This window comes from Lissotriton helveticus, chromosome 2_1 (genome assembly GCF_964261635.1).
Source record: "Lissotriton helveticus chromosome 2_1, aLisHel1.1, whole genome shotgun sequence".
Lineage (NCBI taxonomy): Eukaryota > Metazoa > Chordata > Amphibia > Caudata > Salamandridae > Lissotriton > Lissotriton helveticus.
The window spans coordinates 1,606,413,457-1,606,421,556 of NC_136059.1; the positions used below are offsets into that span (position 1 = coordinate 1,606,413,457).

Below are 8,100 nucleotides of genomic sequence, written 5' to 3' on the forward strand. Positions count from 1 at the left end.
TTCCCTTTGATCCTGCCCTGGTTACATGATTAACAGGACATGTCCTTTCCTGTTGCAATAACCTCTGCCTGTTCGGGGGGACTATTTGGAGATTCTACCCACACCTTGACCCCTGCAATTCTTGTCAGTGTAACCAAACCCTCCTTCCCCTCACACGGTGAGATGGGCTGGGGCAGTACCCGTCTTGACTATCCCTCCGTATACTGGCATGATCACTATTTGAGTGACTCTGTCTCCAGGTTGTATTATCAAAACAGCATCTCCACTATTCAGTAGGATAACCTTGATTTCACCTAGATAGTCTGCATCAATGACCCCTCTCAGTACTTAATTGCCTCTTAGAGCCAAGCTAAATCGAGGGGCAATCAAGCCAAAGTGCTCTGGGGGAATCTGGATTCCCACTCCTGTCTCAATGAGTGTTATATCTCTTGGTTTGAGTCTGTACAATTTCAAAGCATGCATTCCAAGACCTGCAGCCTCTGATGTCACCCGGTAAGAGCCAAAGCTCCAGGAACTGTCTCCCAATAGAGGATTGTATTGGGGGCTACATGAGGCTGAATCTGCAAGGCTGGGATTAGCATTCGCATCAGAGGGGTTTCTGCATTTGCTAAGGGTCTATTTTTCAGTATTTGTAATGCCTCATTCAAATTATCTCTCCAAATTTTTAATGACCCATTAGATACCTTGCTCCATTGATCTTTCAACAAACAATACATTCATGTGCTCAATTAGACCCGCAGCCTGCAGGTAATACAGAAATGAAAGACTCACTCAATGTTGTGTTGTGCACAATAATCCTTCACCAATTTGCTTTTAGAATGAGACCCATTGTCACTTTGAATCTCTACTGGAATTCCATAATACAAAATCAACAAGTCTGACGTTGTCAATGCGTTCAACTGAGTAGCACGTTTGCATGCAAATGCTATAAAATTTCCAGAGTATGTGTCTACAACCGTGCACACATATTGACATCCTAGACTAATTGGCAGGGGCACAATGTATTCAAGCTGGCTGATCAGTGCTGGTAATTTTCCTCTGCCTAGCTGGCCTCTCACTATCTGTGGGACTGGTCTATGTTGGGTATTTTGACAAATAGGACATTCGGAGATCGCAGTTTTAATCAGATCTAGGGGAACGTGTATCCCACCGGCTAGTAATTGTTTCTCCAAAGTGTCCGCACTTCTGATGTGCCCATTTCTCAACCCCAACCAGGTCAGAATCTTGCATTGCCACCTCGGCCTCCGAAATCTTAGCTTTTTCATCTGTGAGGGAATTAAACCAGCGGTCGAGTGAGTCGGTGGAACAGTGAGCAGCACCTTGATACACGGTAATTGTGCTTTGTGGCAACATGGTCCAGATCTCTTTCCACAGTTCCTTATCCCACACTTCCTTTGAATATATCATCCAGTTATGGGCATGCCACATGGGAAGCCAAGTGGCAAACCCATTGGCAGTAGACCACAAGTCAGTGTATATATGACAATTTCCTGGCAATTTTATGTTCAAAGCTTGATAGATAGCATAAAGTTCTGTGAACTGGCTACTCTTTCCCTCTCCAGTAGTGGTCAATGCTATCTTGGTTGCAGGATTGTATGACGCCACTTTCCAGTGCCTTTTAGCCCCTACATACCTGGCTGAAACCTCAGTAAACCACACATGCTTTCTGTCCTCTAAGGATAATTCTTCAAATGACCTACTCCACTTCACAGAAGATTCTTGTATGTCAGGTACATCATGTAACACCTCTGTATCTCCCATTGGGGCTTGTGCCACCTGCTCATGCTGCACTGCAGTGCCTTTGGGACCTTCTCGAGCCCTATCCTGTATGTACCACTTCCACTTGATTATGATGGGTTCTTGTGCATGTCCTATTCTGTGAGTCTTGGGGGAACTCATCACCCATTGCATTATAGGAATCTCAGGTCTCAAAATCACATTGTGTCCTAAGGTCAATTGCTCAGTATCCACCAGGGCCAAATAACATTCAAGCAACTGTTTTTCAAAGGGAGTGTACCGCTCTCCAGCATCTGGTAATTTCTTTTTCCAAAATACTAAAGGCACCCTTGGTTTTCCTTGCTTCCACCACAGACTCTAATTAGCATACAGTCCTTGTACTGTCACAATCAGGTCAACATCCTCCTGCCGTACTGGCCACAAATCCAAAGCACACTGTATAGCCTCTTTTGCTGATTCAAATGCAATTTGCTGTTTCTCTCCTCATTCGCATTCATTTTTCTTTCGCGTAACTTTGTACAAAGGGGCCAAAATCTGACTCAACTGAGGGATATGCTGTCCCCAAAAACCAAACAATCCAATGGACCTCTAGGCTTCCTTCCTATTTAGTGGCAGAGCAAATTCTTTGATCTTTTGTTTGACCTACAGCACCACCTCTCTGTGTACCTGATGGCATTGAATTCCCAAAAACTTGAGAGGGTCCTTATACTTTTGCGGGATTTATCTCCCACCCTTTACTCTGCAATGCTTCACAATCCTGTCCAACTGAACTGCACTTGGTCTTGTGTCTCTCCCTGTATCATTATGTCATCAATTTGATGGCAAAGCTGTACTCCAGGAATAACTGGTACCTCATCTAAATGCTATGCCACCAGCCGGTGACAGATAGTAAGACGGTGCAAGTACCCCATAGGTAATTCTTTGCATGTGAGCTGCCTACCATTCCATGAGAATGCAAATTGCTCTTGGTTCTCGGGGCTATTGGTATGGAAAAGAAAGCATTGGCAATATCAATAAATGCATACCAAGTCCCAGGATGATTCTGTATTTTCTCAATTAAGGTAACAGTATCTGGGACAGCTGCAGTCAAAGGAGGTGTGCGCTTGTTCAATTCGCGATAATCAACTGTCATGCGCCAACTATTGTCACTTTTGTGTACAGGTCACACGGGGTTATTCCAGGTGGTAGTGATTGGAGTCACCACCCCTGCCTCTATAAAGTAGTGCATGGTTGCACTGATCTCCTCATGCCCTCCTTCAATTCTATACTGTTTCAAAAGAATTACCTTAGTAGCCTGGGATACCTTCACTGGAGGAATCTTCAAGTGACCGACCCTTAAGGCTCCAATTGAAATGTACCTTTTTTATCCAAAGTTATAGTACCTGTCCTTCAAATACAGAGTAATTCCCTTAAATATATCAATTCCAATAATATACTCAGAGAGGAGCACAATCAATACAGTGTACTCTCTGTTTGGTATTCTCCCTATTTTCGTTTGGATCTTTGTCTGCACAGCTGGTGTCTCTTTTCCGCCTAAGCCTGTGATTGTGAAATACTGCCCTTTAAATTTTTTCAGATTTCAATATATCAAAGTGGCCTCCGCTCCGGTGTCTACTAGGGCTCAGGCCTTTTGAACATTACGATGTTTCCAATGAATTTCTATGTCAACATAAGGTCTATTGTCTTTGCGAGCCCATCTCTGTACCAAAGCTTGACCTATTTCCTAATCTGCTTTCAATCTGTCAACCGTTGCCCATGTAAAATCTGGGTACAACCTGTAATACTCTTGGGGAACTCCTCCCTCCTCTAGTTCTTACTGAGCCATTCACTTTCTGAATCTTTCCCTTCCTTTGTCCTCGAATGGGCAGCTCTCTCACCCTCCTTTTCCTCTTCATCCACCTCTGATTTTTCTGACTCACTTGCGTTTTATTCTGCTTACTCATTTTTCTGCCTCTGTCTCTTTGTCCAACCATCTTTTCCTAAACATCTCCAACAGACTTCTAGTTTCTATTTCATCCACCTTCTCTTTCTCTACTCCATCCCTCAACAAAGCCATAAACATATATCTCATAGTAGGCCTGGTTTTATCTGTATGTGTCTCAGATCTGGCAGCTCTTTCAGTCTTTATCCAGTCCACCAACTCCCGAACTGCCTCAATCACCTGCGCCAAATTATTACCAGTCTGGTTAATTAACAAAGTCATCTGTTTGGAAGCAGAGGGAGCCAAATTAATTATTTTATTTTGCACTAACACAGTCAACAGTTTAGGATGCTTGATTCCGGTTCAGGGAAGACATGGCTTGGCAGTTCAGGCTGGGCTGTTCTCATGAGGCACAGCGTCAACTGAACTGGGGTGCCGTGGTGAGCAAAATAACGATGGATTAAACCCAGATCTGTGACTGGGAGTGAATGTTTTGTCAATGTGCAACATTATGTCCATCACCTTGTGTGTTTTACAGTCAACAGTCTATCCATCAAGTTAAGTGCATTATCCAAAAAAATATCAGTTTTCATCACGTCCTTCTTAAGACCCTGCATAGCATCTTTAATCATTCACTAGCCAGTCTGAATCTGTTGGCTATTTATGTTTGCATCCAACCACTGCCAATTGTAACAAGTTAATTTTAGCATCGCCCCTGTAATTCCTAAACGGCTCCTGCACTGTAGGATCAGTACTGAGTGAGCAGAATTTCACTGCATCTCCATGATACAACATTACCCCAGAGGCGCCCATATCAAACAGCCGCACCATCCATGCAAGCAGAGATTCTTCAGGTTTTTTTCTGAATCTGTCTAAAATGTAATTAATCTCCTGCTGAGTAAAATCCTCCATAGAATCCACCACAACCTCCTTTGGAAAATTTGGACCTCTCTGTATTTTCCTACGATGTATCGGCTGTGCCTGAACCACTTGCGTTCTTCCGACTCACCCTAACTACTGGCTTGATCACACTCTCCCCCAGAGTCTGAGAACTCTGAAGAATCCCAAAGATTACCGTCTCACGTTTCTGGGTGCCAGTTGATTCCTTCCTTTGCAAGAGCTAAATGCACTTTTCTCTTATTAACCCTTCCCCTCCTTTTCTTGTACTTGTATTGTGCGAAAACTACTGCAGCCTTTTCCGCCACAGTCTGGTAAGTTTCCAACTTATCTTGTAATATCTTACTCTGACAAATGAGCATCATAGAGGTATTTTTGGCTTTAAAAAACAGTTTTTCTATTTTTTCATGTTCGTACTGTATATGAACACATTTTTCATGCATTTTATGATAAGCACACAAGAGGATCCAGTCCCTTTGCCCTAACGTGCTAAGCTCCTTCCATTTCTCAACAGCCACTTTTTGCAAACACGCAACCACTTGGCATAAAGATGGCATAAAGGTGGTCATGTACGCCGACGACACCCAACTAGTCGTTTCCATCAATCAGTCCGACCAGTCCATGGGGAATCTGATCTCCTGCCTGCAGAGCATATCTAAATGGATGGGCGACTCCCGCCTCAAACTCAATGGCGAGAAGTCGGAGATCATGCTCCTAGGTGACCCGTACAAACTCCCCAAGTCTCTCACCTGGCCACCCAGCATGGGCGCCCCCCTATACCAAAAAATGAAATCAAGAGCCTAGGCATCTGGCTTGACCAGGACCTTAACTTCAGAGCCCAAGCGAGAAAGACAGCCGGCACATGCTTTGGTCTCATGCGAACTGCCCGGAAGATCCTCCCTCTTATCCCCCCTCAGTCTAGAAAAATTCTTATCCAGGGCCTCATCACCTCTAGATTGGATTCCGGGAACGCCCTGTACCTGGGCTCCCCAGCAGCTGTCATCAAAAAACTCCAGCACGTTCAGATTGCCGCAGCAAGACTCCTCACGGGGACGAAATCCAGATCCTCTGCTAAACCCTCCCTCAAAGCTCTCCACTGGCTCCCCATTCAGGAGCGCATCGCCTTCAAAACCCTGTGCATCTCTCACAAAATCCTCCAGGGCAAAAGCCCCTCCATACTAAAACCTCTTATCAAACCCCACAAATACACCAGACAGCTTAGGTCAGACTCCCTCTTCCTTGCCAGCATCCCTAGAATAAAACGAGCGCGTACGGGTGGGCGCCGCTTCGCATACAACGCCCCAAAGCTCTGGAATAGCCTTCCCCTCAGCATCCGTAAAGAAACTAACCTGCTGCCATTCCGCACGCTACTAAAGACCTGGCTCTTCCCCCAATAACGCCCCCTCAGGAACATTTCAAGCTGACATGACAGCGCTCGGACGCCCTTGGGTAGCTACGCGCTTTACAAATCCAAAATCAAATCAAATCAAATCACTTTTGCTGGCTCGCGTAAGCTAAACACACAATCCAATTTTCACTTAGCCCAGCGCAATGAGCCCACTTGTGGGCAAGCATACCATATTGGACTACATCCCATTCAGGTATTTCAACTGGTATCTGGGAATCGGCCTTCATTTTTCTGGAAAATAAATTCTTTCCCCTTTGAATTTTCTTTCGAATTCTGTAAGTGGCGCCAAAAATGAAGTGCTTGCAATTTGACACAATAGGACACACCTAAGCCCTGCACTCCCGAAAGGAGGCAAAGAGCACTCCCAAAAGTAGAGGCGATAAAACAAGACACAGAGCTCTTTTAAGGTGAGGCAAGAAAATAAATCCAGATGCATTTAAAGTGACACATACATTTTAATTAATTAAATATCTTGCAAAGGAAGGCAAAATATATTGGTTGATGCAGACTCCAAAATATCAAGTAACTCAAGCACAAAACAGGAATAACATGTAATATATATAAATGTGGCAAAGAAGCTTAGAAATTATACACACAAAGTAAGTAAAACCTCCCCGATCTTCCACTCAACATCCTTGCCAACTCAAGCTGGGGAGCACGTTCACAGCTGTTTTGGACACTCGACCAGAACTCAGGTTCCGTTCGTCTTGCGACAGTACGTCTAATCCACTTGTCAACATTCTCCGGCTTTAATACGTTTTACTCACCATGAGGTGAAGGTTCTAGAAACCTCACCTCCTTCCTTCTGTTGCGAAAAACCAAGCTGGTCGTACTGGTCTGTGTCAAGTTTAAGACAGAAGCTGGCCAGGCTCTTGCATTTTCACTTCGAGACAGAGCTGTACATTCCACATTCCCTGAAAGATTCCAATCACGCATCCCACACAACATGTTCCAGTTCATTCTGATTGGTGAGGAGCAAAAACAAGTGAAGAGCGAAAACATCCCCTCCCCACTTTGCAGCTATGTACGAGTACAGAAAATGGAGTCTGTTACACAAGATGGAGTCAGCACAGAAAATGGAGTCAATTATGCCAAATGGAGCCAATGGTCAATATATCATTCTTAATATCACTACAACATTTTAAACTCGAAGGGAAAGGCATGATATCTATTAGAATTGTTCACAGGTATCTACCAAACGTGCTAGAGCAGCAATTTGGTTTTGGGCTTGTAATAACAATTGCACGCAAGTTGTAAGGTTCCAGTTAAGTTACCTTTAACAGCCCTAGACGCATATTGAGTTGCAGCCTACCTGTGCCCCAGATTGCAGTGAGCAGAGTCCAGGAAGTGATAAGGAGACAGACTAGTGCTGTCTCTTCCCAAGACAAAAGTTGTTTAAGAAACGATTTTCATTATCTGTGTTTACTGTCTTTGCCTGTGGTTGTTACAGTTAAAAATTGTAGTTTTGGCCTGCCTGAAATTGCATATTTTATCACCTGTGTTGTGTTTTAAACTAGTGGTTTTCCCTGCCCATGATTGCCTCCATTTAGAGTGTTGAATTGTGGGATTTGCAGTCCAACCTCTGTAGTTTGTCCCTCTCATTCCTTGGTGACAATTCTGTTTTCCCTCCAAATTTCTCCTTTGCTCTGTGCTAAGACCTGTATGTTAAAACAGTGCACTCCCAGCCACCATTTTGTGTTCCCAAGGCAGAGAAACTAGCCCCCCTGCTTCCCTACCAACAGGGATTTTCTACATCAGAAGGTGCTTCTGTGAGCTGTTTAAACTGTGTTTTACTAGGGCCTGTGCACTTCGTTTTTTGGCCAGCAGGGGGAGTAAAGTTTTATTCAAACAGTATTGTTAGATTTCAAGTTAGTGAGGCCCTTACCTGCTGATGTCCAAAGTGTGGATTGAGCCTGTCTGTCTCCTAGGAGATTCTGAACAGGAGAATCAGCTTCCAACTCCCTGGCCAGCAAACCTTGGCTGAGGTTGCTGGGACCTTATATGGTATGCTAGTGGTTGGTATATGTCTACACTGATTGGTGGTTGTATCTGGTGTTTCTATTGGATTAGGGTTAATGTCCTCATTGGTTGGGTATAGGGCTTCTTATCTTATTGGTTGTTGGGAGTAGGGTGGGAC

At 44.2% G+C, this 8,100-nt stretch overlaps 1 pseudogene; it reads right to left on the reverse strand.

The window, feature by feature from the left end:
- Positions 1–1,119: 1,119 nt before the first annotated feature.
- On the reverse strand, positions 1,120–2,869 carry LOC144820292 (uncharacterized; annotated as a pseudogene).
- Positions 2,870–8,100: the final 5,231 nt, after the last annotated feature.